Below are 25131 nucleotides of genomic sequence, written 5' to 3'. Positions count from 1 at the left end.
TGACAAGTCTGAGGGCCAGTATAATTGAGATACTCTTTGTCTTCCTTTATCATCTGCTCTACACTTCATCCTATAAAACAGGATGTTATAATCTCAATTTTGGCATATTTTTTAAATTTACATTTTAGAACCAAATTTTAGGGAGATCTATATAGGCAAATTTTACGATTACCAATTTTAGATTTAAGAAAAAAAACAACTAAACAAACACTTGCTAAAACTCAATCTTATACTCACTATAATCTTTAGCATAACTTTAAATCTGCTCTTTTCTCTGCAATGCAACTGTCAAAGCAGATGCTGAGCCTGATGGCCCACTGTTGGGAAGAGTGAATGGAATTTTATGTAAGAAGTGGAAAATAGTAAGAGCTGGAGAGGACAGAAACTCCACAAGGAGAGCAACAGAACAAGAAAATTTAAAGACAGGGAACTTCCCAGAGACTCATACTCCAACCAAGGACTATTCATGGAGATAACCTAGAACCCTGACAATGCAGCCACTTCTGATGAGAACTGATAGACTAAGATCAGAAAGGAGAGAAGGACCCCCCCATCAGTGGACTTGGGGAGGGGCATGCATGCAGAATGGGGGGAGGGTAGAAGGGAGAGGGGAGGAGGGAGGGACTTATGGGGGATACAATATAAATAAAGTGTAATTAAGAAAAGTTAAATAAAAAATTAAAAATTAATAAATAAAGAATGGATGCAGAAATTGTGGCACATCTATACAATGGAATATTACTCAGCAATGAAAAATAAGGAAATCATGAAATTTGCGGGTAAGTGGTGGACTTGGAAAGACTCATCCTGAGTGAGTTGTCCAAGAAGCAAAAAGACACACATGGTATATACTCACTCATATAGACATACAACATAGGACAAATCCACTAAAATCTGTGCATCTAAAGAAACTAAGCAAGAGAGAGGACCCTAACTAAAATGGTCAATCCCCATCCTGAAAGGCAAAGAGGATGGACATCAGAAGAAGAAGAAAACAGGAAACAACGTAGGAACCTTCTACAGAGGGCTTCTGAAAGCCAGAAGAAGAAAACAGGAAACAAACTAGGAACCTACCATAGAGGGCCTCTGAAAGCCTCTGCCCTTCAGACTATCAAAGCAGATGCTGAGCCTGATGGCCAACAGTCGGGCAGAGTGAATGGAATTTTAGGTAAGAACTGGGAAATAGTAAGAGCTGGAGAGGACAGGAACTCCACAAAGAGAGCAACAGAACAAGAAAATTTGAACACAGGGAACTTCCCAGAGACTCGTACTCCAACCAAGGACTATTCATGGAGATAACCCAGAACCCCTGCACAGATGTAGCCCAGGGCAGTTCAGTGTCCAAGGGGGTTACATAGTAATGGGAAGAGGGATTGCCTCTGACATAATCTGATTGGCCTGCTCTTTGATCACCTCCCCCTGAGGGGGGAGCAGCCTTACCAGGCCACAGTAGAGAACAATGCAGCCACTTCTGATGAGAACTGATAGACTAAAATCAGAAAGGAGAGGAGAACCTCCCCTATCAGTGGACTTGCGGAGTGGCTTGCATGCAGAGGGAGGAGGGAGGGTGGGATTGGGAGGGGAGGAGGGAGGAGCTTATGGGGGGTTGCAGAATGAATAAAGTGTAATTGATGAAAAATTAAAAAAAAGAAAAATGAATAAATAAATAAAATCAAAGCAAAACATTTAATTAAATATAATTATGAAGGGGCTAGCAAATATTATTGATTCTATCACATTATATTAAAAGTTGACAACAAAATTTAAAGGAGAAAAATTTTATTTATGATTGAACAAAGAAATTAAGTTAGCCTATAGTTCTCAGTGAAACTGGACTATTCTGGCCATACAAAATCTATAGGCCAGAAAGAAACAGCATTAAATCATTTATTTAGGTACTGGCAGCCAGGCATATACTTTATATAATAGTTAACAATGATCTGAATATAACCCTGCATAACTCTGGGCTAACATGGAACTGTAGTCATATTTTTCCTGTAAAAGAGCATAAACATTTTGCATTGAAGAATCTCCAGCCTTTTTAAATGAAGAACAACATATTTTATAGATTTTTACATGAATATATTGTAATAACTGCAGTTTTTGTTTAAATGGATTGAACAGCATGGCTTGGTTTTACTTTGTAAACTTAATAAAATAAATACCAAGATTTTGTATTTCCCGCAAAGGGTTGAGAAACTGTTTTAAGTTCTTTGCTAGACTGCCCAAGGATTACTATTTTAAAATGCCTCATAAATTTTAAAGTATTTTATAGAATTTAACTCTGATAGTCCAGGACCAAACTCAGAGGTGTTCATTCTAATTGTCTCATGTCTAAAAATATCCAAGACTATACATAAACATACAGACACACAGAGATACATGAGGAACATAGAAATCTGATATCGTCACGTTGGGAGTAACCAGAATAGCCAAATACCAGGACTTGACCAGACCCTACTGGACACATGTCCCACAGATTCCAGATCCCCTCATGGATCCCTTCTACTCACATAGATTCCAGAAGGAGGAAAGACACTATGGGCCTTTCCACAGCTTCCAGACGGAAAACAGACTCCAACAGCTCTCTTATCACACAGAATACAGTCCCAGTGAACCTTTCTCCTGGTCTCAAAAGGAATGGAACTTTTAGAGACCTCTTCCCAGAAATTGGAGTGTCCTCCAGATTCCCTAGACCAGATTGGAAACTCTCCAAGTTTCTCAGACCTGGCAAGCAAACCAAAACCAGAAACCAAAACAGAAGCCAGCAGAAAAACAAAAAGAACAGAGACAAAGACATAAAACAGCCATGGTATCTGCTTTTTAAACATTTAAATATTTTTAAACCTGTTTTTGTAATATTAAAACAAAGCATCCTCTTTAGGAGTGAAATCATAAAGCACATTTATAATTTCAAAAGTCAAAACCAGACTTTAAAATTTAACAGTGCAAACAATCCAATTTTATTATTGTTGTTGTTGTTTTGTAATTTTAATTTCTCTAATTCCCTTAATAACTGAACTTGTTCTCTCTCTAATTGGGCTTTATCTCAGAGAACAGTAATATCCTCCTGCAGTGGTCTTGTGTCTCCTGCACATGTGGTAGGGAAAGACACAGGGGCAGAGGGTGCAGGAAAACTATCTGAATTATGAGACTTGGCAGTGTTTTCCTCTGTCTCCATTTCATCCTCACTATCTAGCTCCTAAATTATTTTCTGCTCTCAAATTACACAAACCTGTTTGAGCTCCATTATGAACATTTGAAATAACCTTAGAAGTACTTTTTTTGCCTGTTTGGCACTCTAATTTCCCCAAGTAACTCTTTAGCTTGTGAGATTCCTTTTCCCAAGTTTCCAGATAAGGAACCAGATAAAAACTAAAGGTGGTTAAGGGCATTTCTCCCAATTCCTCTTGACTGCCTACCTACCTTGTCTACCTTGTTGCAATGGGTGGTTATCACAAAGCACTTTTTTTTTTCCTTAGGCATCTGGAGCTTCAAAACCAGCCTTTCTCATGTTGCCCTCATTTTGAAGATCCCTTGTTTTGAAACAAACTGACCCATCCTTCAGGCTTGTCGAAAAGTGTTCTGTATGAGATTAATATTTACTAATAATTATCTTTATTAAAGCTTTCTGTTTTATTTTAGTCTGTTTATCACAATGCAATATCTGTATTGAACCCTTAGCAAAGAATCAAAAACATACCCAATCCCCTTTAAGGAAAATTTGACATTGTTCTCATGGATTTCTTCTAGGTGACATTTTGGACATGTAAAAATCTTGTAGGGGGCCCAAATAAAATTGGGAAATATTGTTAATTAAGCAGGCAATAACATTTGTGGTCCAGTCTTTGAATGTTGACAAATTTTAGGCTTAATAAAAGTTCTCTTTGGAACAGTCTAAAATGCTGGATCAATTATGATTAATAGCCTTCTTCAATGTTCTTTTGGGAGCAGGCTTTGATGAGAACCAGCAATTGAAGCAGTTGAGCAAGAAAAGGCAGAATGCTGGAACATGCAAGATGCTGGAACAGATGTGTCAATGTATCAGCATGCTGAAGAATGATTCTGTCAGGTTGGATCCAGCATCTCTGGTGTCTAGGTATTTTGTTCTGTAAACATATAATTTCTAACAAGCATTATAGAGTTCTAAAATTATGAATGTAAGAAATGTGCAGGATGAAACTAAACTGTAAGGCAATTTAACCTATATCAATTAAAAGGTTAGCATAATACTATTTGAGGGTATTATAGCCAAGGATTTATTGGCCAAGTATTGTTGAAGTTTTGGCTGGAGACACATTTTTATTACTTAGTCTGTTTTAGAGTTGATCCCATGTAAAGGAATTAGCAATATAAGTGACCATTTTTATTGAACATACAATCATTATCATGTTGAAATAGAAACAAAGTTGGATAGATCAAAATATCTTTTTGGTTGCTTGCATGCCTGTTGTATTATGCCAAGCTGCTACCTATTTAAAAAGAGAAGCCTCACACTAGGGAGACAAGCTGGTTACCTTGAGCAATAGAAAATTCATGTTTTAAGTATACTTTATATAAACTCTTTTTGAATTTAGAATATAAGCATACTATAGGTATCTCATACCTGTTTTAAGATTTAGTCCTATATTTTTATATATATTGTAGCTATTTGTCCTATTCCCTTGTAATTTACTGGGGGTTTTTAACTTTGGGTTTTTTTCACTGGGAGCTTAATCCCCCCACCAATTTATGATAAAGTATGATTTAAGGGATGTGGATACTTAGATTACTTGGGCACCATTTGTTGTAAGGGACTATTAATATTTACTATTGATTTATCTTCTGATAAAGCTGCTGTTAGTCCTAAACAGCTCTGTAATCAAATCACCACACAGAGACTGGGTTTATTTAGTTAACCTAGAACACAATGCTGGGCAATAGTTACTCCCTCCTAAACCTCCAAGCCCTCATAGTTTCCTAATATTTAGATTTTACTGATTATACTTGCTTTTTGTGAAATATTATGTCCAGTCCATTTCCATGTAGTTCCAAGATCTGTCCTCCAGCTCTCTCTCTCCAAACTCTCCCTTTTCTCCCACTCATTTCCTGCCCCCAGCTCTTCCCCTCTTTCCCGTCCTCTGGTCCTCTGGCTCCTCCCTTTGTACAACACAGCCGCTAGGAGTTTTATTTTGATCTGTTTATCACAATGCAAAGTCCGGATTGAACCCAGAGACTGAGGGAGAGAAATCAGCATTTGAATGAAAAAGGGCAAGGTGTATACATTTCAAAAGAACATTACATCAACTGAAAAGGGTCCACTTGAAAGAGGGAGTGTATCCATGTATGTGGACCTATCTGCATTGCCCACGTGGCACACTGGGGTTGGCTACCCAGAGGCTATTTAAGCTGTGGGCTGGCTTTCCCCAGGATCAGATGATTGTTCAAGGTTCCTGAATAAACTGCATTGAAAAAAAAATTAAGAAAGAGGGAGTGTAAATAGGGGACAGAGACATGAAGAATGGAGACAAGACAGATTCCTGACCAAGTCTCAGTTTACTCAATGACAAATAACACATATAAAGCAAAGGGTACAAGCAATTGTTTTTCACAGTAGCAATACATCTGTACCACCTGGCAAGGAATCAAGAAATTCCATCAAGGTTACACAAAGTTTGTAGTCTGGTTCTGAAGGTTGCAGGGAGCAATCTATTTCTCAGACACAGAACAGTCTGCTTTCATAGACCACCAAGAACAGTCTCTGAGACATAGAACTTAGACCAGCATCTGCCAAGACCAGGAGGCGAGATTCTAAATACCCACTCCTTCAGAAACCAGACAATTCCTTGGACTGATTTGGTTAAAAAAGAGAAAATCTGTGAGTGTAAAAGTAAAAATGAGGGGAGATAAACTATTTGACAGCTGGTTCTGTTCCACATGAGTGTTGTAAACCTCTATGAGCAGGGTAGCCTTGGCTGACCTGGCTGATTTGGCAGCTATGTACTACTCAGTGGTCAGTGAGGAGCCCTCCTGGTCCTGGGGTTTACATTTAAAATCGGGCCTTCAGAACAGTGAAATGGTTCAGTGTTATACACCTAGCACACAAGAGCAGATGTGTTTCCAACTGTGGTCTTCCCCTCCCCCATCCTGCTGACGTGATCCCGCGGCTTAGACCGCAGCAGGAAGTGCAGCGGAGCTCACGCCCCAAGCAGCCAGAGCACAATAACCCCAGAAACCTCCTCACAGGAGGAGCACAAGCCCAATCACAGAGCTCCAACCACTGAGCCCTAACCACAGAGACTCAGATTCACAATACAATTCTTCCTGGATACCAAAACCGCAAAGCTCAGTGCCTGGGAACCAAGACGGGCGGAGGCAGGGCTCCAGACCCCGTAGCCGCAGCAGAGAGCAGTAACGGCCTGCTGAACACCACCACTCAGAGGAGAACACACCCGACCTAGAGCCCTCTCGCCTAGCTCTTGACCCGGGGAACACACTCACCACTACCACCACCACCCGGCTCTGCAGGAGTGCACGCACCCCCGAAACTCCATCCCGCCAGAGCGCACGCCCAATACAGTGCTAGTCACAGAGACTCAGACCCACAGTACAACCCTTCCCAGATCCCAAGCCTGCAAGTGGCAGCACGGACTACACAGGGCAGCCCAGCCAGTGACTGTATGGGCCATCCAACCCCTCAGTGGCAGAAAACCAGCTGAATAGACACCAAAGACCAGCAGACCGGTAAAATCAATACACGCACGCATTATTCAACAGCGCTTGCAATCCCTTAGCACCTGCAAAAACTTCAGTGCCTGCAATGCACCCCTCTCACACACTGAAGGCCTCTTCATTCACCAACACCCTGTCCCTTAAGACACACCCACAAGCACATGCTCAAACACACGCTACCCCACATTTGCCCTTCTGCACCTGCGAACTTTCCTTCTACAGGTATAGCTGAATAACCAACGCACACACTGAAACCGCTAGAACTCACTAGACCTTCATTCTCCTGAAGAATTCTCCAGATACCAGAGAAAAACCAGTCTGACCTGCAGAATCCAGGAACAGACAGTGAACATGGCAGATAACCAAATGGCCAGAGGTCTGCGAAAGAACACAACCAACGCAAATCAAGATATCATGGCTGCACTGGCAACCCCCAAAATTATTGGACACTCCACCTCAGCAGAAACAGAAAAAGAAAATGATTTTAAAGCTATTATCCAGTTATTTGAGGCACATAAAGAGGAAACCAAAAAATCTCTCAGAGAAATAGTCATAGAGATTCAAACAGTTAAAGAGGATACAAAAAAATCCCTTAACGATTTGGCCTCCCAAATAGAAACAAAGACAAACAAGGTGAACGAAGAAGCTCTTAAAGAAACACATGCAAATACAGCCAAACAATTGGAGGCAGAAGCAGAGGCACTAAGAGAGGAAACAAACAAAAAAATAGAGTCCATCTTGGAGACACAGGAATCCACACTCAAACAGATGAAGGAAATGTTGCAAGACATGAAAACAGAATTAGAATCAATAAAGAAAACACAGAATGAGAAAACCCTGGAACTGAAGAACTTAGAGGAAAGAGAAGGAATCTCAAAGGTAAGCATCACTAATAGAATTCAAGAGATGGAAGAGAGAATCTCAGGTGCTGAAGATACACTCACAGAAATTGATACTTCTCTCAAAGCAAAAATAAAATCAGAAAAATCCCAAACACAAACCATCCAAGAAATCAAGGATGCCATGAAAAGGCAAAATATAAGAATAATAGGAATTGAAGAAGAAGAGGAGTCCAGGTTACAAGGTCCAGAAAATATTTTCAAGAAAATCATAGAAGAAAATTTTCCCAACCTAAAGAAAGATATGTCCACAAACATACAAGAGGCCTACAGAACACCAAATAGACTAGACCAGAGAAGAAACTCCTCATACCACATCATAGTCAAAACACTTAATCTACAGAACAAAGAAAAGATACTAAAAGCGGCAAGGGAAAAAGGCCAAGTAACATATAAAGGCAAACCTATCAGAATCACACCAGACTTCTCATCAGAAACTATGAAAGCCAGAAGAGCCTGGGGAGAGATCATGCAGGCTCTAAGGGACCACAAATAGACTAACCTAGGTGCCAACCTAGGCTACTTTACCCAGCAAAGCTTTCAATCAACATAGATGGAGAAAATAAAATATTCCACGACAAAACTAAATTTAAGCAATATTTGAACAGCAATCCAGCCTTACAGAAGATACTAGAAGAAAAATTCCAATCCGATGAAAACAAATACACCCAAGAAAACATAGGTTAAAGATAATTTCCAACAAAAGTCAAAAGCAAACAAGCAATGATTCACAGTAACATCGCCAACTCCACAATAATAGGAAATAACATTCAATGGTCATTATTATCTATCAACATCAATGGACTCAACTCTCCAATAAAAAGACACAGACTAACAGAATGGGTGTGGAAACAGGAACCAACATTCTGCTGCATCCAAGAAACACACCTAAGCAACAAAGATAAACATTACCTCAGAGTAAAAGGCTGGAAAACAGTTTTTCAAGCAAATGGACCCAAAAAACAAGCAGGAGTGGCTATCCTAATGTTTAATAAAATAGATTTTCAACCAAAACTAATCAAAAAAGACATAGAGGGGCACTACATTTTAATCAAAGAAAAAATTCACCAAGAAGACATCACAATTCTAAACATCTATGCCCCAAATACAAGAGCACCCACATTCATAAATGAAACATTATTACAGCTTAAACCACACATTGATGGCAATACCCTAATAGTGGGTGACTTCAACACCCCACTCTCACCAAAGGACAGATCAACTAGACAGAAACCAAATAGAGAAATAAAAGCACTTACAGAGTCCCTAAATCAAATGGATCTAATAGACGTCTACAGATCTTTCCACCCAAACTGAAAAGAATATACCTTCTTTACAGCACCTCATGGAACCTTCTCCAAAATAGACCATATAGTTGGTCACAAAGCTAGCCTCAACAGACATAAAAAGATTGAGATAATACCTTGTATTCTATCAGACCACCATGGACTAAAGCTGGACATCAACAACAATGGAAACAACAAAAAGCCAACATGCACATGGAAACTGAACAACTTGTTACTCAATGACAGCTGGGTTAAGGAAGAAATAAGGAAAGAAATTAAAGACTTCCTAGAATTCAATGAAAATGTAGCCACAACATACCCAAATTTATGGAACACATTGAAAGAGGTGCTCAGAGGAAAATTTATAGCACTAAGTGCCTTCAAGAAGAAATTTATAACATCACATACAAGTAACTTAATGGCCCAACTGAAAACCTTAGAAAAAAAGAAGCAGATACACCCAAGAGGAGCAGAAGGCTGGAAATAATCAAACTCGGGGCTGAAATCAATCAATTGGAAACAAATAAAACTATTCAAAGAATCAATGAAACAAAAAGCTGGTTCTTTGAGAAAATCAACAAGATAGACAAACCCTTAGCCAAGCTAACTAAAAAGCAGAGAGAATCTATCCAAATCAGCAAAATCAGAAATGAAAAGGGGGACATAACTACAGACACTGAAGAAATCCAAACAATCATTAGGTCATACTACAAAAGCCTATATGCCACAAAATTTGAAAATTTAAACGAAATGGACTATTTTCTTGATAGATTCTATCTACCAACATTAAGTCAAGATCAGATAGAAAGACTGAATAGACCTATATCCCCCAAGGAAATTGAAGCAGTCATCAACAGCCTCCCCTCCAAAAAAAGCCCTGGGCCTGATGGTTTCAGCGCAGAATTCTACCAGACCTTCAAAGAAGTGCTAATACCAATTCTCCTCAAACTATTCCACAAAATAGAAACAGAAGGAACATTACCAAACTCATTCTATGAAGCGACAGTTACCTTGATACCCAAACCACACAAAGACCCAACTAAAAAAAGAGAACTTCAGACCTATCTCTCTTATGAATATTGATGCAAAAATACTCAATAAAATACTTGCAAACCGAATCCAAGAACACATCAAAGATATCATCCATCATGACCAAGTAGGCTTCATCCCAGGCATGCAAGGGTGGTTCAACATACGGAAATCCATCAATGTAATACACCACATAAACAAACTGAAGGAGGAAAACCACATGATCATCTCCTTAGATGCCGAAAAAGCATTTGACAAAGTCCAACACCCATTCATATTTAAAGTATTGGAGAGATCAGGGATACAAGGCACATACTTAAACATAGTAAAGGCAATATACAGCAAGCCTACAGCCAAACATCAAACTCAATGGAGAGAAACTTAAATGAATCCCACTGAAATCAGGGACAAGACAAGGCTGCCCACTCTCTCCATATCTCTTCAACATAGTACTTGAAGTCTTACCCAGAACAATAAGACAACTAAAGGAGATCAAGGGGATACAAATTGGAAAGGAAGAGGTCAAAGTGTCACTATTTGCAGATGATATGATAGTATACATGAGTGACCCCAAAAATTCAACGAGAGAACTCCTTCAGCTGATAAAGACCTTCAGCAAAGTGGCTGGATACAAAACCAACTCAAAAAAATCAGAAGCCCTCCTGTATACCAAAGACAAAAAGGCTGAGAAAGAAATTAGGGAAACAACACCCTTCACAATAGCCACTAATAACATAAAGTACCTTGGTGTGACTCTAACCAAGCAAGTGAAAGACCTGTTTGAGAAAAACTTCAAGTCTCTGAAGAAAGAAATTGAAGAAGATCTCAGAAGATGGAAAGAACTCCTGTGCTCATGGATTGGTAGGATTAACATTGTGAAAATGGCCATTTTGCCAAAAGCAATCTACAGATTCAATGCAATTCCCACCAAAATACCAACTCAATTCTTTTCAGACCTTGAAAAAAAGATTCTCAGCTTCATATGGAGAAACAAAAAACCTAGAATCTCCAAAACAACCCTATACAACAACAGATCATCTGGAGGTATCTCCATTCCTGATCTCAAGCTGTACTACAGAGCAATAGTAATAAAAACTGCATGGTATTGGCATTGAAACAGAAAGGAGGATCAATGGAACTGAATTGAAGACCAGAAATAAGCCCATGTACCGATTAATACTCAATTTTTGACAAAGCAGCCAAAACCATTCAATGGAAAAAAGATAGCATCATCAACAGATGGTGCTGGTCTAATTGGATGTCTACATGCAGAAAAATGAAAATAGATCCACATTTATCACCCTGCACAAAACTAAAGTCCAAATGGATCAAAGACCTCAACATAAAACCAGACATGCTAAATCTGTTAGAAGAAAAAGTAGGGAACAGCCTAGAGCTCATTGGCACAGGAGACAACTTCCTGAACAGAACTCCAACAGCACAGGTTTTAAGAGCAACAATCAACAAATGGGACCTCATGAAACTGAAAAGCTTCTGTAAAGCAAAAGACACCGTCATCAAAACAAAACGACTGCCTACAGATTGGGAAAGAATCTTCACCTCTATCTGATAGAGGGCTAATATCCAGTATACATAAAGAACTAAAGAAGCTGAAAAGCAGCAAAACAAGTAATCCAATTAAAAAATGGGGAACGGAGCTAAACAGAGAATTCTCTGTAGAGGAATATAGAATGGCAGAGAAACACTTAAAGAAATGCTCAACGTCATTAGCCATTAGGGAAATGCAAATCTAAACGACCCTAAGATTTCACCTTACAGCCATCAGAATGGCCAAGATGAAAAACACAAATGACAACACATGTTGGAGAGGTTGTGGAGAAAGGGGAACCCTCCTCCACTGCTGGCGGGAATGTAAACTGGTACAACCACTTTGGAAGTCAATCTGGCACTTTCTCAGACAATTAGGAATAGTGCTTCCTCAAGACCCAGCTATACCACTGCTAGGCATATACCCAAAATTTGCTCAAGTACACAATAAGGACATTTGCTCAACCATGTTTGTAGCAGCTTTATTTGTAATAGCCAGAACCTGTAAACAACCCATATGTCCATCAACGGAGGAATGGATACAGAAACTGTGGTATTTTTACACAATGGAATACTACTCAGCAATCAAAAAGGAGGAAATCATGAAATTTGCAGGCAAATGGTGGGATCTAGAAAAGATCATTCTGAGTGAAGTATCCCAGAAGGAGAAAGACAAACATGGAATATACTCGCTTATATAGACCTAAAAGATAGGATAAACATAATGAAATCTATATACCTAAAGAAGATAATCAAGAAAGCGGACACGGGGTATGATGATCTATCCTCATTTAGAAAGACAAATGGGATATGCATTGAACGTATGACAGGAGTCTACCACAGAAAGCATCTGAAAGACTCTACCTAGCAGTTCTCCAAAATAGATACTAAGACTCACAACCAAACCTTTGGCAGAGTGCAGGGAATCATATGAAAGAAGGGGAGTTTGATGTGGAAAGGATAGGAGCTTCACAAGGACCAAACGTATCTGGGCACAGGGTCTTTTCTGAGATGGACACTCAACTAAAGTCCATGAGAGGATAAAACCTAGAACCTCTGCTCAGATGTTACCCGTGATAGCTCAGTAATCAATTGGTTTCCCATAGTAAGGGGAACAAGGACTATTACTAACAGGAACTCAATGACTGGCTCTTTGACCTCCCTATCTCCCAAGGGAGGAGCAGTACTGTTAGGCCACAGAGGAGGACTTTGCAGCCAGTCTTGAAAATACCTGACAAAAGGGAGTCATATGAAAGGGGAGGAGGTCCTCCCCTACTAGTGGACTTGGAAAGGGTCAGGGAGGAGATGAGGGAGGGAGGGTGGGATTGGGGAGGGAATGAGGGATACAGCTGGGATACAGAATTACAAAATGTAGCTAATGAGAAAAATAAAAGGATGGAAAAATGTCACTGTAAAAGATTTCAACATATTGTTTTTATTGATTATGTAGGAATTTCATGTAACATACATTATACTCCTTTTTCATTGTTCTCAGGTTCAAATACTACCCATGTGTCACACTAATTTTTTTTCTTTTCTTTAAAATACATCAATTGAAGTATACATTTTTATATACTCATTGGAACATGATCAGAGTTTCAGTGCCAAGTCCCTTAAAGAAAAATGAGTTCAACATTGCTGCACACTGGCACACCCCCAAAGAGAAGCCATCAGTCCAGAAGAGCTCTATACTTCATCACCTTGATCACACATTTTTTATGTGTTTATTTATTATGATTTGTTTACAATGTATCTCCTCTCCTGCCACCTCCCTCTTCTCCTTCCATTCCCACCCACCCTCCTTTTACCCCTATGCCCTTTCTCTAGTTCCCAGATAGGGGAGGACCTCCTCACCCCTCTATCTCAACCTAGCTTATCAGGTATCACCAATGCTGACTGCATCAGCTTCCTCTGTGGCCAGCTTCTCAGGACATTTTTCTCCTTGTGTCATCAATTCCCTCTAATTAGGACCCTCTCTGTGCCTCCTCTCCTGCAGGCTTAGCAGAGAACTGAGGAAACATAGAATTTCAGAGGAAAATCCCATTTAGAGATGGGTGTTTTAAGGTCTCTCTCTGCATAATATCAGAATATAGGTCTCTGTATAGAATCCCACTGGTGAAGTAGAAAGCATCTCTGTGGATACAAAGACATGACACTGATCTATCAGTTGAGGGCAGAGAGCAACATAATTTAATAACAACAGCCTTGGTTGCTTGAAAAATTCTGTAGGATACCCTGGCCCAACAACTCAATTAACTGACACCCAATTCCCTTAGTGAAAGACTTATTTGTTCACAATAGATGGCTCTTGAACTTTTTCACACACAGTTAGGACACCTCATAATAAGTGAATACCTACCATATTTGAGTTTCTGCATTTTAGTAACTTCATCCACGATGATTTTTCCTAGTTCCAACCACTTGCCTGGAAATATCGTGATCTCATTTTCTTAGCTGAATAATACTCCATTATGGAAATAGTACACATTTTCCCCAAAGAAATTTGACAGTCCTGTTCTTTATCCTTGGAAGTTGTTGTGAATTTATTCATTGTATTTAATAACAAATTATCAGGATAACTATGTTTTTTTAGCCTAGAAATCCCTCCATCTTCTTCCTCTTCCTGGTAATTTGAATTGCAAATCCCCTTGAAACTCATCTTTTAACATGTTTAGTCCCCAGTGAGGAAATGTCTGGGAAGGGTGAGGTGTATGGCCTTATTAGATAATATAATTCCTTTTCTTTCCCTAATTTCTATTTCAGCCATTTTTGTCTTTTGTATACAGGAGGGCTACTGATTTTTTAAATAAATTTTGGATCCAGTCATTTTCCAAGGGTGTTTATCAGATGTAGGAGTTGCCAAAAAGAATTTTTGGGGTCAGTCAGATATCATATCAGCTGGAAAAGGGAAACTTTGACTTCTTAATTCCAAGTTTGTATTCCCTTGATCTCCTTCAATTGTCTTATTGCTCTAGCAAGGACTTCCAGAACTATGTTGAATAAATATGGAGAGAGTGGGCAGCCTTGCCTTGTACCTGATTTCAGTAGAATTGTTTTCAGTTTCTCTCAGTTTACTTTTATTTTGGCTATTGGTTTGCTGTATATTGCCTTTAGTATATTTAGATATGTACTTTGTATCATATCTAAATGATCTTTCCAATACTTTAAATAAGAAGAGATATTGGATTTTGTCAAATGCTTTTTCAGCATCTAAGTAGATTATCATGTGTTTTTTTTTCTTTCATTTTTTTTAATATGGTGGATCACACTGATGGGTTTCTGTATACTTAACCACCTCTGCATACCTGGGATAAAGCCTACTTGGTCATAGTGGATGATATCTTTGATATGTTCTTATATTTGTTCAAAGACATAAATACCCTGGTATATCCCTAACCAAGCAAGTCAAAACTTATAAATGAAAAAAAAAATCAAGACTCTGAAGAAAGAATTAGAAGATGATATCTAAAGATTAAAAATCTCCTATGGTCATGGGTTGGCAGGGTTATTATTGAAAAAATGGCCACTTAACCAAAAGCAATCTACAGATACAGTGTAATCCCCATCTAATTACCAACAGAATTCTTTAAACACCTTGAAAGAAAAATGCTCAACTTCCTATCAAAAAACAAGAAGCCCAGAATTGCTAACACAATGTTCTACAACTAAAGGTCTTCTGGCAGTAGATCCATCATAGATCTTAAGCTGTACTATCAAGAAACAGTAATAAAAACTGCATAGTAGTGGCACAGAAACAGAAGGGTGGATCCATGGAACAGAACAGAAGTACCAGAAATGAACACACACACTTATGGACATCTGATCGTTGACAAGGATGCCAAAAATATACAATGCAAAAAAGATAGTATCTTCAACGAATGGTACTTGTCTAACTGGATATTTACATGTAGAAAAATGCAAACAGATCCATAAATATCAGCCTGCACAAAACTAAAGTCCAAGTAGATCAAAGACCTCAACATAAAACCAGCTCCATTAAATCAGTAGAAAAAGTGGGGAAGAGCCTTGAACTCATTAGCAGAGGGAACAACTTCCTGAACAGAACACCAACAGCACAGGATCTAAGAGCAACAATTGATAATAGGGAGGTCATGAAAATGAAAATTTTCTGTAAAGTAAAGGACACTGTCATCAAAAGAAAACAAATGTCTATAGATTGGGAAAGAACATTCATCAAGCCTCTATGTGACAGAGGGCTAATATCCAGTACATATAAAGAACAAGGAAGTTAAAAAGCAACAAATCAAGTTATCCAATTAAAAAATGGGGAACTGAGCTAAAGATAGAATACTCCATAAAGGAATATTGAATGTGGCAGAAAAATATTTAAAGAAATGTTCCAGCTCATTAGCCATCAGGGAAATGCAAATCAAAACAACCCTGAGATTTCACCTTACACCCATCAGAATGGCAAAGATCAAAAACTCAAATGACAACATTTGCTGCAGAGATTGTTGACAAAGGGGAGACTTCCTCCCTTGCTAGTAGGAATGTAAACTTGAACATCCTCTCTGGAAATCAATCTGACACTTTATCAGACAATTAGGAATAGCACTGCCTCAAGATTCAGCTATACCACTCTTAGACATATATCCAAAAGTGGCTCATGTACACAATAAAGACATTTGCTCAACCATGTTAGCAGCAAATTTATTTGTAATAGCCAGAAACGAAACAACCCAGATGGCCCCCAATTGAAGAATGGATAAAGAAATTGTGGTACATCTACATGGTGGAATATTACTCAGCAATATAAAACAAGGAAATCATCAAATTTGCAGGTAAATGGTGGGAACTGGAAAGGATCATCCTTAGTGAGCTATTGCAGAAGCAGAAAGACACACATGGTATATACTCTCTCATACAGACATATAATATAGGAAAAACCTGCTAATCTCTGAACACTTAAAAAACTAATCAAGAGGGAGGACTGTGGCTAAAGTGCTCAATCCCCACCCTGAAATGCAAAGAGGCTAGACATCAAAAGAAGGAGAAAACAGAGAACAAGTTAGGCGCCTGCCATAGAGGGTCTCTGAAAGGCTCTGCCCTGCAGAATTTCAAAGCAGATGTTGAGACTTATGACCAACTATTTGGCAGAGTTCATGGAATCTAATGAAAGAAGTAGTAAGTAGTAAGATCTGGAGAGGATAGGAGTTCCACAAGGAAAGCAACAGAACCAAAATATCTGAGCACAGGGGTCTTACCTGAATCTCATACACCAATCAAGAATGATGCATGGAATATAACCTAGAAGCTCTGCAAAGATGTAGCCCATTACAGTTCAGTATCCAAGTGGGTACCATAGTAATGGGAACAGGCACTATCTCTGACATGAACAGATTGGCCTCATCTTTGATTACCTCACCCTCATGGGGGAGTAGCCATACCAGGTCACAAGAGAAAGAGAATGTAGCCACTTCGGATGAGATATGATAGACTAGAATCAGAAGGAATGAGAGGAAGTCCTCCCCCATATATGAAGGGGCATGTGTGAAGAAGGGGGAGCGAAGGTTGGATTGGGAGGGAAGGAGTGTTATGGTGGCATACAAAGTGAATAAAGTGTAATTGATAAAAATTAAAATAAAAATATTAAAAATATAATTCTTTTTGGATTTATATGATGGGAGGGTAGGCTTTGAGATTGATATGCCAAAGAAAGTGACCAGAGAGAATGGAGTCTCTGTCTCTAGGTCTCTTTCACTTTATATCTTTGTTTCTTTCTGTCTTCACATATTTCTGAATCTGTCTCTCTAGATTTTTCTCTGTTTCTCTCAGTCTCCCTCTCTCTGCCTACCACATATGTTTAAGTATGAAAAGCTTTAAGTTTTAGTAAAGGACTACAACCAGATGACTGCTTGCTGATGTGACACAATCAATGTTCTTTTTAAAAACATAAGCAATGTCCCAATTAAATGCTTTTTGTTCAAAGATTTGCCTTGGTCAGGGAGGGTTTTCACAGTAAGTAATTCACTGAATGTGGACATTTAACAAATAATAATGGAATCTGTGATAATGTGAAACTCACAAGTCAAGGACATGTGACTTAATTAATGACCACCTGAAGGAATTATGTGGAACTAGCTTTGGCAGCATATATACTGAAATTGTAACAATACAGAGAAGATTAGCATGGTTCTTGAACAAGGACGACATGCAAATTCCTGTAGTGTTCCACTTGTTTTGTTGAAATTAAAGACAAAGGAAATTGTGGAGAGAAAGAACATAGGGAAGAAAACAGGAACTACAGAGTTAAGCATAATCAATAGACTACAAGAGCTGGAAGAAAGAATCTCAAGTGTGAAAGATACAATGGAAAAAAATTGAGGTATCAGGTATCTGTCAAATAAAATATTAAAACTAAAAATATGTGACACAGAGCATCCAAGAAATTCAAGACTTCATAAAAAGAAAAAAAAAAACAACAAAAAACAAACAAACAAACAAACAAAAAACTTAAGGATAATAGGAATAGAGGAAAAAGAAGATTGCCTCTTCCAAGGCCCAGAAAATATTTTCAATAAAATCATGGGAAAAAAATTCCCCAAATTAAAGGAGAGGCCAATAAAAATACAAGAGTATATAGAACACACAATAAATTAGTCCAGAAAAGAAATTCTTCCCGCCACAAAATGATCAAAATACTAAGTATACTGAACAAAGAAAAAAATACTAAAAGCTGCAAAGGGAAAAGTCCAAGAAACATATAATGGCAAACCCATCAAAATCACACCTGACTTCTCAATAGAGACCATGAAAGCCAGAAGGGCCTGGATGAATAACATGCAGGCCCTAAGAGAATACAGATGTCAGCCGAGGCCACTATACCCAGCAAAACTCTCAGTCCTCACAGACAGAGAAAAGAAGATATTCAATGACAAAAACAAATTTCAACAATACCTACACACAAATCCAGCATTACAGAAGACACTAGAAGGAAAAATACAATTCAAGAAAACTAGCTTCTTTCAAGAAAACACAGGAAATAAGTAACCTCACTATAGTAAAACCAAAAGCAACCAAGCATGCAAACTACCACAGCCAGCATCAAAACAAAGACTCTAACAGCCACTTGTCATTAATCTCTTTCAACATCACTGGACTCAATTCTCAATAAAAAGATACAGACTGACAGAATGTATGCATAAACAACACTTGGCAATCTTTTGCATACAAGAAACATACCTAAGTCACAAAAATAAATATTACCTGAGGTTAGTAAAGGGCTGGAAGATGGATTTAAAGCAAATGGACCCAAGAAGCAAGCAGGAATAGCCATTCTAATATCTGATAAAATAGACTTTAAACCAAAATTAATTAAAAGAGATGGGCACTTCATACTCATCAAGGGAAAATTCCATCAGGAAGACACCACAATCCTGAACATCTATGTTCCAAATAAAAGGGCACCCACATATGTAAAAGAAGCATTGATAACACTGAAACCACACATAGATCCCCAAACATTACTACAGGGAGACTTCAACAAAGGACAGGTAAACAAAACAGAAATTAAACAAAGAAACAATGTCTCTAACGAAGGTCATGAATCAAATGAACCTAACAGACATTTAGAGAACCTTACGCCCAACACAAAATAATTTACCTTCTTCTCAGCACATCATGAAATCTTCTCCAAAATAGACCATATACTTGGTCACAAAGTGAGCCTCAACAGATATAAGAAGATTGAAATACTCCCTTGTATCTTATCTGATCACCATGAAATAAAGTTCGAACTCAACATGAACAGAAATAGAAAAAAGCCTCCACACATATGGAAACTTACTACTAAATGAAAGTTGGGTCAGGAAAAAAATAAAGAAAGAAATTAAAGTCTTCCTAGAATGAAGATGAAAATGAAAATGATGGCACAATTTACCCAAATTTGTAGGACAGAATGAAAACAGTGCTGAGAGAAAAGTTCATGGCACTAAATGCCTTCAAGAAGAAATTCGAGACAGCTCATTCAAGCAACTTAATGGCTCGCCTAATAACCCTAGAAAAAGAAGAAGCAGACAGACTGAAGAGGAGTAGACAGCTTGAAATAATCAAAATCAGGGCTTAGATCAGTTAATTAGAAACAAAAATCAATTCAAAGAAACACTGAAACCAATAACTGGTTCTTTGAGAAAATCAACAAGATGGATAAACCCTTTGCCAAGCTAACTAAAAGGCAATCAGACACCATCCAAATCAACAAAATCACATGAAAAGGGGGACATAACTACAGACACTGAAGAAATCCAAACAATCATTAGGACTTACTTCAAAAGTATATATGCCACAAATTTGAAAATCTAAATGAAATGGACAATTTTCTTGATCTATTCTAGTTACCAAAGCTGAATCAAGACCAGGTAAATAATTAAATAGTTGTACATCCTCTAAGGAAAAAGAAGTGGTCATAAAAGAAGTCTCTCATTAAAAAAAAAAAAATTAGGACCAGATGGTTTCAGCACAGAATTCTACCAGACCTTCAAAGAAGAGCTAACTCTAGTTCTCTTCAAACTATTCCACAAAATAGAAACAGAAGGAATATTACCAAACTCATTCTATGAAGCCACAGTCACCTTGGTTCTTTAATCTCACAAAGACCCAACAAAGAAAGAATTTCAGGCCAATCTCCCTTATGAACATTGATGCAAAAATATTGAACAAAATATTAAAATAATATACTTATTATATAATAATATATTATTTAATATATATTAAATTATATTATATATTATATTATATTAATATAATATTCTTGTATTCAGTTTCTAAGTACTTTGTATCAAAATGCTTAGAAACTGAATACAAGAATACATCAAAGATATCATCCACTAGGACCAAGTAGGCTTCATCCCAGGTATGCAAGAGTGGTTCAATATATGAAAATCCATCAATGTGATCCACCCTATATTAACTGAAAGAAAAAGATCACATGATAATCTCCTTAGATATTGAAAAAGTGTTTGACAACATCTAATACCATTCATGTTTAAAGTATTAGAGAGATCAGGGATAGAAGGCACATATCTAAACATAGGAAAGGTATATACAGCAAACTTAAAGCCAACATTAAACTGAATGGAGAGAAACTTAAAGAAATCCCACTGAAATAAGGGACAAGTCAAGGCTACCCACTCTCTCTATATCTCTTCAACATAGTTCTGGAACTCCTTGCTAGGCAATAAGATAGTTGAAGGAGATCAAGGGGATACATATTGGACAGGAAGTAGTCAAAGTATCACTATTTGCAGATGATTTGATTCTACTAGTGAATTTCTGAACCTGATAAACACCTTCAACAAAGTGGCTGGATACAAAATTAACTCAAAAAATCAGTAGCCCTTCTTTATAAAAAAGACAAAAGGGCTGAGAAAAAACAATAACAAAAACCAAACAAACAACAACAACAAAAACACCCGTCAAAATAGCCACAAATGACATAAAACACCTTGGTGTAACTATTACCAAGGAAGTCAAGTCTCTAAAGAAAGATTTAAAAAAGATATCAGAAGATGGAAAGATCTCCCATGCTCATGGTTTGGCAGGATTAACATAGTACAAATGTCCATCTTACCAAAAGCAATGTACAGATTCAATGCAATTCCCATAAAATTACCAATACAATTCTTTACAGACCTGGAAAGAACAATTCTCAACTTTATATGGAATAACAAGAAGCCCCCCCCAAAAAAAAGGTCTTCTGGAGGTATCTCCATCCCTGATCTGACTGAAGCTGTACTATAGAGCAACAGTAATAAAAAGTACATGGTATTGGCACAGGAACAGAAAGATGGATCAATGGAACCAAACAAAAGAACCAGAAATAAACCCACATACTTATGGACAACTGATGTTTGACCAAGATGCCAAAACCATACAGTGATAAAAAGACAGCATCTTCAACAAATGGTGCTGGTCTAACTGGATGTCTAAATGTAGAAAAATGCAAATAGATCCATACTTATCATCCTGAACAAAACTGAAGTCCAAGTGGATCTAAGACCTCAACATAAAACCAGACACATTAATTCAGTTACAAGAAAAATTGGGGAAAACCCTAGAACTCATTGGTAGAGGAGACAACTTCCTGAACAAAACACCAAGAGAACAGGCTACATCTAAGAGCAACAATCAGTAAATGGGACCTCATGAAACTGAAAAACTTCTGTAAAGCAAAGGACACTTTGTCATCAAAACAAAATGAATGCCTATAGATTGGGAGAGAATCTTCACCAACCCTGGATCTGACAAAGGGCTAATATCCAGTATATATAAATAACTAAAGAAGCTGAAAAGCAACAAACCAAGTAATCCAATTAAAAATTGGGGAACAGAGCTAAACAGAGAATTCTCTGTAGAGGAATACCGAATGGCAGAGAAGCACTTAAAGAAATGCTCAACCTCATTAGCCATCAGGGAAATGCAAATCAAAATGACCCTGAGATGTCACCTTACACCCATGAGAATGGCCAAGATCAAAATCTCAAGTGACAGCACATGCTGGAGAGGTTGTAGAGAAAGGGGAACTCTCCTCCACTGCTGGTGGGAATGTAAAATTGTACAACCACTCTGGAAATCAATCTGGCACTTTCTCAGACAACTAGGAATAATGCTTCCTCAAGATCCAGCCATACCACCCCAGCATATATACAAAAGAGGCTCACGTATACAATAAGTACATTTCCTCAACCATATTTGTAGCAGCTTTATTTGTAATAGCAAGAAGTTGGAAACAACCCAGATGCCCCTCAAATGAAGAATGGATACAGAAATTGTTGTACATCTACACAATGGACTCAGCAATGAAAAACAAGGAAATCATGAAATTTGCAGGTAAATGGTAGGACCTGGAAAGGATCATCCTGAGTGAGCTCTCCCTGAAGCAGAAAGACATATACGGTATATGCTCACTCATATAAACATATGATATAGGACAAACCTACTAAAATCTGTACATCCATAGAAATTAATCAAGAGGAAGGACTCTGACTAAAATGCTCAATTCCCATCCCAAAAAGCAAAGAGAATGGATATCAGAAGAAGAATTTGTCATTTTCTTACCTGAATAATATTCCATTATGGAAATATTCCACATTTTCCCTGAAGAAGATTGTCAGTCCTGTTCTTTAGTCAATGGAAGTTGCTGGGAGATAATTATTGTATTGAATGACAAACTTTCAGGATAACAATGTTCTTTTATCCTAATATTCCCTCCATCTTTTACTTTCTGGTGATTTGAATTGCAATGTTCCCTTGAAGCCCATCTATTTACATGTGGAGTGCCCAGTGAGGAAATGTCTGGTTAGAGATTGGAGATATGGCCTTGTTAGATAACATAATTTTTCCCCTAATTTCTTTCTCAGCCCTTTTATCTGTTGTATACAGGAGGGATACTTATTTTTTGTGTTAATTTTTTATCCAGCCACTTCGGTGAAGGTGTTTGTCAGCTGTAGTAGTTCCCTGGTAGAATTTTTTGGTAACTCAGGTATCATATCATCTGCAAATAGAGATATTTGACTTCTTCCTTTCCTATTTGTATCCCCTTGGTATCCTTCAATTGTCTTATTGCTCTAGGAAGGACTTCCAGAACTATGTTGAAGAGATAAAAAGAGAGTGAGCAACCTTGCCTTATCCCTGATTTCAGTGAAATTGCTTTAATATTCTCTCTGTTTAGTTTGATGTTGGCTATAGACTTCGTGTATATTGTCTTTAGTGTATTTAGATATGTACCTTGTATCCCTGATCTCTCCAATACTTTAAACATGAATGAATGTTGGATTTTGTAAATTATTTTTCAGAATCTAAGGAGATCATCAAGTGTTTTTTTTCTTTCATTTTTTTTAATACAATGCATCACATTGATGTATTTCTGTATATTGTTTCACCCATGCATACCTGGGTTGGAGCCTACTTGGTCATAGTGGATGATATCTTTGATGTTTTCTTGTACTCAGTCAAAGACATAAAGTACCTTGGTGTGACCCTAACCAAGCAAGACAAAGACTTGTATGAAAAAAATATTTCACATCTTTGAAGAAAGAAGATATCAGAAGATTGAAAGATCTCCTATTCTCATGGCTTGGCAGGATTAAAATTGTAAAAATGGTCATCTTAACAAAAGCAATCTACATTTTCAATACAATTCCCATCAAATTACCAACACAATTCTTTAAAGAACTTGAAAGAAAAATTTTCAAATTCATATTTTAGAAACCCAGAATTGCTAAAACAATCCACTAAAAGAAAAGATCTTCTGGAGATAGCTCTGATCTCAAGCTTTAGGATAGAGCAAAAGTAAGAAAAACTGCCTGGTACTGGCATAGTAACAGAATGGTTGATCAATGGAAGCAAATAGAAGACCCAAAACTAAACCCACACACTTCTGACTTTTGTCAAAGTTGCCAAAAACATGTAATGGAAAAAAATATAGCATCTTGAACAAATGGTGCTGGTCTAACTGGATGTCTAACTACATGTAGAAAAATGCAAATAGATCCATACAGCCTGCACAAAACAGTCCAAGTGGATCAAAGACCTCAATATAAAATCAGGCACATTAAATAGGTTAGAAGAAAAAATGGGGAAGAGACTTGAACTCATTGGCAGAGGAGACAACTCCTTGAATGGAATACCAAGATCACAGAGTCTAAGAGCAACTATCAATATATGGGTCCTCATGAAAGCTTCTGTAAAGCAAAGGACACTGTCATCAAAGCAAAGAGACTGCCTACAGATTGGGAAAGAACCTTCACCAACCCTTTATCTGACAGAGGACTCATATCCAGTATATATAAAGAACTAAAGAAGCTGAAAAGCAGCAAACCAAATGATCCACTTAAAAAATGGGGAACTGAGCTAAACAGAGAACTCTCTGTAGAGGAATATCGAATGGCAGAGAAGCATTTAAAGAAATGCTCAACCTCACTAGCCATTAGGGAAATGCAAATCAAAACAACCCTGAGATGTCACCCATCAGAATGGCCAAGATGACAAACTCAACTGACAACACATGCTGGAGAGGTTGTTGCTGGTGGGAATGTAAACTTGTACAACCCTCTGGAAATCAGTCTGCCGCTTTCTCAGACAACTACAAATAGCACTGCCTCAAGGTTCAGCTATACCATTCCTAGGCATATACCCAAGAGAGTCTCAAGGACACAATAAGGACATTTGCTCAACCATGTTTGTAGCAAATTTATTTGTAATAGCCAGGAACTGGAAAAAATCCAGATGCCCCCCAACTGAAGAATGGATAAAGAAATTGTGGTACATCTACACAATAGAATATTACTCAGCAATGCAAAACAAGGAAATCATCAAATTTGCAGGTAAATGGTGGGAATTGGAAAAGATCATCCTGAGTGAGCTATTCCAGAAGCAGAAAGACACATATGGTATATACTCACTAACACATATATAAGATGAACCTAATAAAATCTATACACATAAAGAAACTAATCAAGCGGAAGGACTCTGGCTAAAATGCTTAATCCCCATTCTGAAAGTTAAAGTAGATGGTCATCAGAAGAAGGAGAAAAAAGGTTACAAGTTAGGAGCCTGCTAGAGTGGGCATCTGAAAGGCTCCGCCCTGCAAACTGTCAAAGCAGATGCTGAGATTTATAGCCAACTGTTGAGCAAAGTGC

At 37.9% G+C, this 25131-nt stretch overlaps 1 non-coding gene across 1 annotated transcript; it reads left to right on the top strand.

The window, feature by feature from the left end:
- The first annotated feature begins 17572 nt into the window (after positions 1-17572).
- Positions 17573-17675, top strand: LOC132651604 (U6 spliceosomal RNA). The gene has a single exon (XR_009589190.1). It is a non-coding gene; the product is annotated as a U6 spliceosomal RNA (small nuclear RNA).
- The last annotated feature ends 7456 nt before the right edge of the window (positions 17676-25131 follow it).

Source organism: Meriones unguiculatus, assembly GCF_030254825.1.
Source record: "Meriones unguiculatus strain TT.TT164.6M chromosome Y unlocalized genomic scaffold, Bangor_MerUng_6.1 ChrY_unordered_Scaffold_23, whole genome shotgun sequence".
NCBI lineage: Eukaryota > Metazoa > Chordata > Mammalia > Rodentia > Muridae > Meriones > Meriones unguiculatus.
This window is presented reverse-complemented; position numbering and strand designations above follow the sequence as displayed.